This window comes from Pipistrellus hanaki (assembly GCF_964339955.1).
Source record: "Pipistrellus hanaki genome assembly, chromosome: 12".
NCBI classification, from domain to species: Eukaryota; Metazoa; Chordata; class Mammalia; order Chiroptera; family Vespertilionidae; genus Pipistrellus; species Pipistrellus hanaki.
Window position 1 is genome coordinate 32,203,941 of NC_140514.1, and position 12,018 is coordinate 32,215,958.

A 12,018-nucleotide genomic window follows, 5' to 3' on the forward strand; every position below is an offset into this window, starting at 1 on the left:
AAAACTTGCATGGTAGCATAAATGAAATGAGCCAGTGATCTAAGTAACTGCTAAGGTGTCTTCCAACAGGACCAATCTATGCTATTGACAGTCTTAACCTGAAGTTTGACAAATTTAATTTAGGAATGTTGAAAGACTGTTTATAAGCAACCCTAATGTGTTTAACAGGATAGAACTAATATACATATAATAGTAGTTCTACATAAATACATAAAATAGCTAGAATGGTATAAAATGTGTAAAACAGTTGGAATGATATAAAATACTGGAAAATGGTATATTTTTTGTCCATTAGTTTTGTACCCGTAAGGAAATACCTAACCTCTGAATGAATAGTAGTAGGATACTGGGGAGACCATATGATATCATTAGGGGGAATTGAAAGGCAAGAACTAAAGTAGCATCTCAGAGAACTTTGACCAGGATAAGGAAGGGGTGGAGTACTTGGGAATATTTATCCCAGAAGGGGAAAAAAATGTGATGGGAAGAATAACAGATGCTGTCATAAAATATTGAAAGGGCCAGTACAAAGGAGGTGATTAGCTACTCTTCCAGAAGGCAGATTACTGGGCACGCAATGAAGTTGTTGTGCCAATGGAATGGTCTCTACGTTCTTTAAATAAAATTCTGATATTCTAAAGTTACAGGGAGAGAGGTTGTGGCTGAGCACAAGAGAATACATAAGTAAGAGGTCTCCTTTGATGGGCAAAGACACCCAACTATGGAGATATTTGACATTCAGAAGGAGCCTGGATTTAAGAAAGATGTGGGATGCATAAGTGCATTCTAAGTGAAATCTAACTCCATAACAGTGTGGCCTCTCCAATTCTAAGATATTTTGGTGCCTCAGTAGGGTGTATTCAAAAAAGTGCTGAGTAAGGGGGCTGTGTGTCCTTCAATGTTGGCTAGGATAGATAGTGCCTAAGTGTCAATTGTCATTTTCCTTTTTATCCTTGCTTGGAAATTACTAAGAAACAGCTTTTCCAGTGCATTTGGATTAATAGCCTTATTTCTACTTTATTTGGGGTATTTTTGTTATTCATTGAAACCATCTGTAAACAGTTATTTTTATAACAGCTTCAAAACCAAAGCCACATATAAGCTTGCACCAAAAAAAAAAAATCTATACTCAGACTAGAATGAGGATGTCATTGGATTCTGTTTTATAGAGAGTATATGATAAAATGATTGACAATGTCTAGAAATAAGTCAAGATCATTCTGATGCTTAGAAATCTGACAGACAGATGGTACCAGCATACCAGCACAGTTTTAAGCTCTAACTAGGTCAGAGGCCTAACGTGAGTTATGATATTTTCTGACCTTCTAGGTAGCTATGCCTCTAGCTACCTAGAAGAACAAAGCATTGGGGAGAGCAATTTCATCATCAACTAACTATAAATTCTCCAAGTGGAAAAGCAAAATTAGCAACAGCATATTCAATGAACACCCTATTAACATTGAAGTGAAGCTCCTCCCAATACATTATGATGGGGCTAAACATAATGCACAAGAACAAGAAAGTGGAAGACCAATGAAAGGCCACGGGAAACAATGGATATATTAGAATGCTTTCAGTTGCAAATGCCAGAAAACCTATCTCAAAATGGCCTAAGCAAAAAAGAATTTATTGTCTTACATATGAGGAGTTCAGGCTTGGCTGGCCCCAAGGATGCAGGTGATGGCAAGATAACATTCCTACCCACCCTTTCCCCCTTGATCTATCTCTCATCTTGGCTTCACTCTCTAGAGAGTCCCATTACCTGGTGTCCTAAAAGCTAGACATTCCAGGATTTTAACTTTCAACATTACCTCTAAGTCAAAGAGAGACAGCACCCCTTTCCTAGAAATTTCAGTTTAAGGCCTCTAGTTAAGTTTCATGGGCTTTGTTTGGTTCATGTGCACTTCCTCTCACTAATGGTAGAGGTCGACAGGTGGGTAAATAAAGTCAGAACCTAGACCTTAAGGACAGATAATAGGAAAACTCAAGAAGGAGGAGGAATGAATGTTGGGCAGGCAAAAAATGACAGATATCCACTTGCCTAGAACAGCTTCAGTGAGTGTAGTAACATGACAGATGGCTGGGAAACTACTTCAGGCTGTGGCCCGAGGCAGTTGGAGGTCCAGAGTTTGCCACTGTATGAGCAGAAATATCAGGCCCATCGTGGATGAGGATGCAGCAGCTTCTAAGAACACCAAGCAGTTCTGCATTGTCTTTGGTTTAAGAACAGGCATCAGGCACACTTGACTCAAGAAGATCCCATGCCCTCAAAATGGCCTTACCAGGCACAAGTGCACATATGTTGGAACTTATTATCTAGTAGTGTCATCTTATGAAACAAAAAACTACTCTGTGAGGTTCAGATATAAGACTTGGTGTTCAGATATAAGACTTGGTGGCCCTGATGCTGTATCATAGATAAAGAAGTACTCCGAAGAGCACAATAGCCAATGGATGGTCCTGGAAACTCTTTCTTTCATTTGGAATTGGTAGGAAAGAGCAAAACAACTTGGGTTAGACTCCTCTTTGGGGGTGGGGGACAGGCAGGCTGGCAGGCAGAATTACTCTTTAAGAAGGAAAAAAACAACAACAGTAGAACATAGCTTCTGCTCCATTTTGGAGGCTTGCTGCTAGGTCTGGAAAAAGGACAGTTTTTTAGTAAATTGAAAAGGGGGTTATTCAATCAAGGAAGGAAAAAGCCACAGTGGAAGACAGGGAAAGCCGAGTTCTCTGAGGCCTGAGATGAGCCATTGCGTTTTAGGAGCCATTGATTTGATTCTGAGCCCATGAACAAAGCACTGATTGGCACCTGTGTCCCTTGGGGCAGCCCCTCTTGCCCACTATTACCAAATTTTAGTCAAAATTAGCTATGGATGTGCCTTGTAACAAATATTCATATTTCTTAATGCTACAGAAAACATTAAAGTCTATTAATGGCTTAAAAGGGAAATTATGTTTCTATGTCCAGCCCTTTCTTCTTCTTCTTCTTCTTCTTCTTCTTCTTCTTCTTCTTCTTCTTCTTCTTCTTCTTCTTCTTCTTCTTCTTCTTCTTCTTCTTCTCCTTCTCCTTCTCCTTCTCCTTCTCCTTCTCCTTCTCCTTCTCCTTCTCCTTCTCCTTCTCCTTCTCCTTCTCCTTCTCCTTCTCCTTCTCCTTCTCCTTCTCCTCCTTCTCCTTCTCCTTCTCCTTCTCCTTCTCCTTCTCCTTCTCCTTCTCCTTCTCCTTCTTCTTCTTCTTCTTTTTTCATGAACTCCATGGGAAAAGGAAGTAGGGAAGGGAAGGGAAAAGAAGGGAAGGAAGGGGGGGGAAGAAAAGAAAGAAGTCAGTTTCATATATTAGTTTTATTAGGACTGTCATAACAAAGTGTCACAAACTAAGTGGCTTAAACAAGGGACATTTATCATCTCACAGTTCTGGAGGCTAGATGTTCGATTGTGGTACAGTCAGTGTTGGTTCCTTCTGAAGGCTGAGAGGAAGAATCTCTTGCCTCTCACCTGGCTTATGGTAGGTTGTTAGCAACCTTTGATCTTTGGTGTCCCTTGACTTGCAGATGCATCACCCCAGTCTGTGCCTTCCTCTTCGCTTGGTGTTCTCCGTGAATGAGTAACTGTGTCCGAATTTCCTCCTTTTCATAAGAATAGCAGTAAAATTGTATTAGGGCCCACCCTAATGACCTCATCTGAACTACCTCTGCAATTACCCTAATTCCAATAAGGTCACATTCTGAGGTACTGGGAGCTTAGAACTTCAACATATGGATTTGGGGGTGGGGACACAGAACAGTCCATAATCCTTCTTAATATTCCAAAAGTTATAAATGGCTGTACACTTTGCTCCTGTGTTTGAAATAAAGAGCTAAATATATGCTTACTACTAGGATAGGGATGGGGAGGGACTGGTTTCAGAACTCCCTCTTTCCCATCACTGAGTTCCTTATGATGACTAAAGGATATAAGACCAAATTCTTCTAGCCTGAAAAATTCATACATCTTCTGAAGCAAGAAAAATGGAAGGAAAATCAAAATTCCATCTGTATAAAGGGACTGATCCTGTGCCTTTCCAATTAGAGAGGGAAACCCTTTGTTAACTGCACTCTTTTATATATGTATATATTTTATTGATTTTTTACAGAGAGGAAGGGAGAGGGATACAGAGTTAGAAACATCGATGAGAGAGAAACATCGACCAGCTGCCTCCTGCACACCCCCCACTGGGGATGCGCCCGCAACCAATGCACACGCCCTTGACGGGAATCGAACCTGGGACCTTTCAGTCCGCAGACCGACGCTATATCCACTGAGCCAAACCGGTTTTGGCTTAACCGCACTCTTAACCGGGACAGGGGAATACAGTTCCTACCCTGCTCTGAAGAAGGGCTCCAGGAAGGGGTTAATTCCTAATTTGACTTTTGGAGAGCAACTTCTCCTATTGCTGATACAAACCAAGTGATCACATGTTGCTGCAAATGCCCACTTGCCCCGTGTGAATGAGGCTTTGTGCTGAACAAAAAGAAAGCAGTCCTACATTTAACCGCAGTCGAGTCCTTTGTGGGACAGGCAGGAATAACATGCATGATTGCAGCCCACAAATAATGCACCTCATGCCATCTGCATTTTGAATACTCTTAGGACAGAGGCTGCTATTCCTCAACCAGTCAGCCTTAATCCTGGACTCCTAACTCCAGAGCCAACTCTTGCAGGGCGTGGCATTTCCCTTCACCTCTTCCCTCTCCCTGTATTTCCAGTCCAGCCAAGCATAAATTAGGGGCCATTTCTACCCTGATCTCTAGAAGCTCTAAAGATAGGGCACTGAACTCACTAAATGATGAATACATGCCATATGGAGCTAACGGTAAGTTCTGATGTCAATTATCTCCGTATTGCTCTCTGCATTGCAGATAAAAAGTCCCTTGTGTCATCTCTTTGTACTGAGCTGTGTGTATCTGAAAACAGCTAAAAGCCACTGAGAAACGTACAGCAATTCACTTCGCCTAAAAAGAACTGGGTGTTGCTTGTGTTAATGATTAGTAAATACGTTTTTTAATTATTTGAGGTTATGCACAATTTATTTCATTTGGAGTCTTGTATTTTAAGCCAACATTTGAATTCTCTTGGCCAACTGTATTGATAGTGCAGGGCAGTGTACAAGAGGAGTCAGATGACCCCAGTGTGAGTTCCTGCACTGACAATAACCTTTGCCAAGCACTGATTGAGTACCAGGAACTGTTCTAGGCATTTCACACAAGTGATAGCATTTCCTCTCCACAACAACTCTTAGAAAACAGGTCCCGTTAGTGCCACTTTATGTAAGAGGAAACCATTCCAACAGTTACTAGAAGCGCTGGATTCAAATCCATGCTGTCAACCACAAAGGCGATGCTCTTTGCACTACTCCATGTGACCTCCAGCTTTCTACCTGTTTTGACCTGAACAGCCCATTTTGGAGGGTCGTCTTTTTCTTTATTCGTAAAGAGGCTGTTTGAGTTAAACATTCTCCAAGATCCTTTTTAGTTCTAAACATTGTCTTTCTGTGATCATGTTCTCTTTTCAAAATGTAAGGAAGCCTTTTAGTTAAATACTGCCTTTCACCTTCAAACCCTAAACATTACTGTTGATGAAGCTGGAGATCTTTCTTGTTTCAAAGATTGGAATATAAAGTTTAGAAACTGTTTTGCCTTGGGCCCATCTCTCTGTTGACCTGTGTTTAGTGTCCAGTAGTACAAAAGGGACGTAGAAAACCCCAGTCATACTAGCAGAGATCTTGAGGTTCTCAGACTATGTATATGTGGGCTGTGTGGAATAATGAACTGTTTACTATGCTCTGTTTAAAAGTAGTAGACTATTTAGGAATTCCAAGCGACCACTTATTGTCTAATTTTGGGGATATTTCTACCTAGATTCAATAAAAATACATTTGTGATATGGCATATTATTTTCTCACTGAACTCCAATTTTTCTTTTTTTTAAATTGAATTTTAAGAGAGAGAGAGAGAGAGAGAGAGAGAGAGAGAGAGAGAGAGAGAGAGAGAGACATTGATTTGTTGTTCCACTTATTTATGTATTCATTGGTTGATTCTTGTATGTTCCTTGACTGGGTATAAAACCCACAACCTTGGCAAATCAAAACAATGCTCTAACCAACTAAGCTCCCTGGCCAGGGCCAATTTTTCTTTTTTTTTAATGGATTGATGTGCCGACCTAAATAGAGGAGGCCAGTTATGTTCTAGAAAACTGTTTGTAAGCATCCAATACAAAGAAAAAGGATATTTCTTTAAAGATACTACTAAAAGATTCTGGAATATGCACAGAAGGGCTATCGAAAGATTAAGGAGACAAAAGTGATTGTGTCCTTATCAAAAAAGGATCCTTAAGTACAATAAAACTCATCAATCTCACTGATTAAAACCCAGATGTCTCAATGCATCGTCCATAAGTTGTGGAAATAAGAAATATCAGTAAGTGTAAGTGTAACCTTAACAGAGAAAAAGTCAAGTATGATAGAAATTTAAAATAAAACAAAATAAAAGTAGGCTAGTTCAGAATCTATTTTGATATATCTTCCTGAAACAAAATCTATGTTAATATTGAAATAATTTTTAAAAATATATATTTTATTGATTTTGTACAGAGAGGAAGGGAGAGAGATAGAGAGTTAGAAACATCGATGAGAGAGAGTCATCGATCAGCTGCCTCTTGCACACCGCCTACTGGGGATATGCCCACAATCAAGATACATGTCCTTGACCGGAATCGAACCCGGGACCTTTCAGTCCCCAAGCCGATGCTCTATCCATTGAGCCAAACCGGTTTTGGCAATATTGAAATAATTTTTAAAAATTTAAGTGTCTATTTTCATTAATTAGAGTTAAAACCTTCTGACTATATTATGATTACATTAATATGAATTCCTGCCTTTCCCCCAATGAACTCACTTTATTGCACATGTATCTGTCCCTGTGTTTAAAGTGAGTTTTAGCCTTTCGTGCATGAAGATAAACACAGAAAATATTTACAGTTCTTACTAAAAAGGCAGTAGATTTTATAACTCTAGGAAGTGAAAAAACATTATTTGTCAGAATTCTTTAGTACTTAGTATTTCTTTAAATGGTAGAATTGGCATGGATGTTGCTTTAAAATTTTCTAGATTTACAACAAATTGTGATAAATCTGCTTTTTAATCACCTAAATATTATCTCTGATAGTTGAAATTTTAGGGGTATCTGCCCAGGATTGGATGGTGTATGACATCTAATCTGGGAAATTGTGAAAGCAGTCTGGTTAAACAGTCACCATGGCATAGCAATTAGTGACTAGAGCCACTGGGTTTCTCCTTTGGAGTAGTTTGAAAAGCCAACCTAAGAATGACTGAATGCAGGTGATTTTAAAAATAAGGTTTTTGAATTGAATAATTCAAAATAATTATTAAATAAGATTTTGAACAAATACAAACCAGTTATAAAGCCATGGAAGGCTCTAGTAAACTGCATGATTTTTAAACTTTGTCACCCACCAGTGGTTGTTATTATGTCTCCCAAGTAAAAACTTAACTAACCATAAACATTTAGACTAGGTTAGAAAACTGGAGTAGACTGAAAAAGAAATTAGAGTACCCCTGGAAACCAGTTTCAAAATAATAATATCCTCCCTACAAACTAATCAAATTTGAAACCACAGTGTTTGGAATTTCCTGGGTGATCTCAGCTGATATGAAAATGCCAGGAGAGGAGACAGGTGCAGTGATGACAAACAGATCTATACAGTTCTAGGTGTTTTTGCCATTGTTGCCTAACTGTTCCCCTACCAACTCAATTGCCATTAACTGCCCTTCCCTGCCAGTCTGGTTACCCCCAACTGCTCTCCCCTGCCAGCCTGGTTACCCCCAACTGCCCTCCCCTGCAGGCCTGGTAGCCCCCAACTGCCCTCCTCTGCAAGCCTGGTTGCCACCAACTTCCCTCCCCTGCAAGCTTGGGTTCCCCACAACTGTCCTCTCCTGCTGGCCTGATCACCCACAACTACCCTCCCCTGATGGCCATCTTTTGGAGGCCATAATGTGTCCACATGGGGCAGCCATTTTGACTACATCGGGCAACCATCTTGTGTGTTGGAGTGACAGTCAATTTGCATATCACTCTTTTATTAACTAGGATATGTAGACACACACACACACACACACACACAGAATTGTGTAACCATCACAATTATTATTTTAGAGCATTTCATCAGCTCAAAAAAAAAGCCCATACCCATTGCTCCCCCATTTTCCTCTTCCTTAAATTCCTGGCAACCACTAATCTAATTTCTATCTCTATGGATTTGCCTATTGCAGACATTTCATATAAATGGAATCATACAATATGTGGTCTTTTGTGACTGACCCCTTTCACTTAGCATGTTTTCAAGGTTTATCCATGTTATAGCATGTAACAGTATTTTGTTTCTTTTTATGACTAAATAATATTGTGTGGATGTACCACACAATTTGTTTCTGTAGTCATCAGCTGATGCAATTTTGGTTGTTTCCACTCATGGCTATTATAAACACTCATATACAAGTTTTTATGTGGACATTGTTTTCATTTCTACTGGTATATACGTAGGAGTGGAATTCTTGAGTCATATGATAGGTCTGTCTAACATTTTGAAGAACTGCCGATGTGTTTTTCAAAATGGCTGTTCCTTTTTACAAGCCCACAAGCAATGTGGAAGAACTTCATTTTTGCTACATCCTCAACAGCACTTTGTACTGCTGGTCTTCGATTTTAAGCCATTTTAGTTGGTGTGATGTGGTATCTCAATATATTTTTATTGATTTCAGAGAGGAAGGGAGAGGGAGAGAGAGATAGAAACATCAATAGTAAGAGAGAATCATTGACTGTTGCCTTGTGCACAGCTCTATACTGGGGGATCTAGCCTAAAACCCAGGCATGTGTTCTGACCACGAATCAAACCATTACCGTACCTCCCAGTTCATAAGTCGACAATCAACCACTGAGTCACACTGACTGGGCTCACCAGTTTGATTCCTGGTCAGGGGACATGCCCAGATTGGAGGCTCTATCCTCTAGTACTAATATGCAGGAGGCAGCTGGATCAATTTCTCTATCCCTTCCTCTTCCTCTCTTCTAAAATCAATACAAGCATATTTAAAAAAAAATAAATTTCATCCTTCTTTTTATGCTATATAATACCGAAAACATTCCTAGGAATAGACTGTTTTGTGAAAGTAAAGTCTTCATTTCCTCCCCAAACTGAAGTGTGTCTATGGGCAAAATAGATCCAGAATCAAAATACATTAGAGTGCTAGAAATGAATTTATTCTGGGGAGAGTTTTCATTTTTAACAATTAAATATGATTTATAAACAAAAATATAGGTGGAAAGATTTTAGATAACATTTTAAAGAGTGTGGCATGACTTATACAATATCTTTAAGACTACAGTTATGCAATTTTAATAATTTTTTTTAAAGTTTAAAACATTAAAGGAGAATTTTAAAAAGAAAATGGTACCACATGATCTTAATACCATGGCATGAAATTATTTGTTTATTCTCTTTGAGTCTTTATTCTCCTTTAGATGTATTTTAAAATTAAAATTTTTTTTAAATCATAGAATACATAAGAGATAAAAGCCAACCTTTAATTATTTACCTCTAAGAATGTCTAGGAAGAGAGATAAAATGTTTCTGAGTAGAGGGCAGTGAAAATAAGCTGCTATTATTTATACTTTAAAAAATCATTTAAAGGTGTCAAAAAGAGAAATTAAATAGGATGGATATGTGTTTCTTACAATCCTATCACATTCTTTTAACCAATTCATTCTTAAAAGTTGCATGTGATATAATATATTTGCAAATCTTAAACCATGTGCTTTTGTTTTAAAAGCTCTATTTAAAAATCAAGGATATTCTTTACCTCCACTTCATTCTTCTCTTTCTCAGCACAATGACAATACTGTTCTAACCACTAGATATTATGCAATATCTTATGCCATCTTTAAGATCTTAAGAACAAGAAAAAAATTTATTATTGGGGTGAGTTAAATGTTTGCGTGGCTTTCTTTAAAGATGAGCTAGGGCATGTATAAATCTTGAAAAAACATTAATAAATAAAACACAAATAAAAAAATTTAAAAAGTTGCATGGGAACTCCAAGACTGCATTGATCAGATTGTTTTTGGCTAACATTTAACAAATTGCAGATCATCTCTATCAGACAGTATAATTTCAATTTTGGCATGTGTTTATTTGCATTTCTTGTATTACAATAACATTACCTTGTTGTCATAATTTTAAAAAATGGATCAATTTTTTCTAAAGTGGTTCAATGAAAAAAAAAAAAACAAACCACGATAAAGTACTAGTAATATAAATACAATTAAAATAAATAAATTAATAAGCACAAATTGTAAACAGGACTCCGATTTAAATTATAAATCTGTGTGAGTTGTGACAAGCCTACAGGTGACTTTCCACAGGCAGCCACAAGGAAATAAAGGTGTAAATTGAAAGCCCAACAACAAATATCCGAGAATTGAATTTCATTGAGTGGGCTATGTATTAATGTGAGTCCCTAGTGCGTTGCTTTCCTAACACTTTTCTCAGTTAGTTTTTGTGTCACTGTGAAACAAAACACAGTCCATAGAGATTTCCCAAAGCAAACATCAAACAATAGTTTCTCATTGATGAGGAATCTGAGCTCCATAAGGGCAGGGATTTTGTCTCTGTTGATGTGCTGCAGTCCCAGTATTTAGCACAGTGCTTTGAGATTAGTAGATTCACTTAGTAGTATTAATTAGGTAATTGTTAATAAATTAATGGGGGTTTCACTAATATCACCAAAAAAAAAAAATCAAAATAATAATGCTATCATTTTAAGTTGTCCACACTGTAGCAAAACCAGGTACAAGTAACATTGTTGCCTCAAAGCTTGCAAAATCAGCTGAAAATTAATAAGATTTTAATAAGAGAAAGCAGAATGAACTATTGCCAAAATTGTTTGATCAAATAACATTCCTGGGTGTTGCAGGTAACCATAACGTACAGGGTTAAAGAACATTGGTATCATGCCTGCAGTGCAGCAGTCCGCTTCCCAGCATGACATGTATGAAGAAGTACTCAGCAGGTTCCTCTATTTATCACTGACAATTGCAGGATTTTGGTAATTATTGTTTTGTAGATTGTGATGTCATCTGGAGAGGAGGCCTGCACAAGGTGGTGTGGTGAGTAGCTAGGAAGTGTGTTTTTACAAGAACAAAAGAAGTTGAGCAGTCAGCAAACAGGCCTCCTGTTTCTGATTCAGTTGTTCAAGGAAAGAGTGAATTTTGAAAATGTAATCAAGTTATGACCTCTAAATATACATCTTTTTAGCATGTGTTGTGTAAAGAAAGATGCACAAGCACAACACTCTCCTTTCCTACATGAAGTATACTGATTAGCGGGGGAAAGGTGCTTGCCTAAGTTGATGAAATGAGAAATGGGACATTAATCATGTTAAATAATTCCTTCTCAACAAGTATAGCTTAGCACTATATTCATTATCTGAAATGGACTAAACATAATTTCAGGGATAAAATATCATGGTTTTTAATGTTGAAGATACAAGGTTTTCCTCAGAAGGCTGAACCATGGCACAAAATCTTAACTCTTGCTCAACAGTTGACTTTCTGTCCTTGGAGAAAGATATCAGTGATTCATTATTGAGGATATTTAAACATAGCATCCAAATATGAAGAAATACCTAGTAACTTTCATGAAGTCCTCTTTGCATAGTTGGCTATGTTCTACTCTCTCTAAGCCCAGCTACTAATTCAGTGACTTATAAAAAGAGAAATCGGTGCCCGGCCAGTGTTGCTCAGTGGTTGAGCGTTGACCTATGAACCAGCATGGTCATGGTTCAATTTCGGTCACAGCATATGCCTGGGTTGTGGGCTTGATCCCCAGTGTGGTGTGTGCAGGAGGCAGCCAATCAATGATTCTCTTGCATCATCCATGTTTCTATCTCTCTCTCTCTCCCTCTCCTTT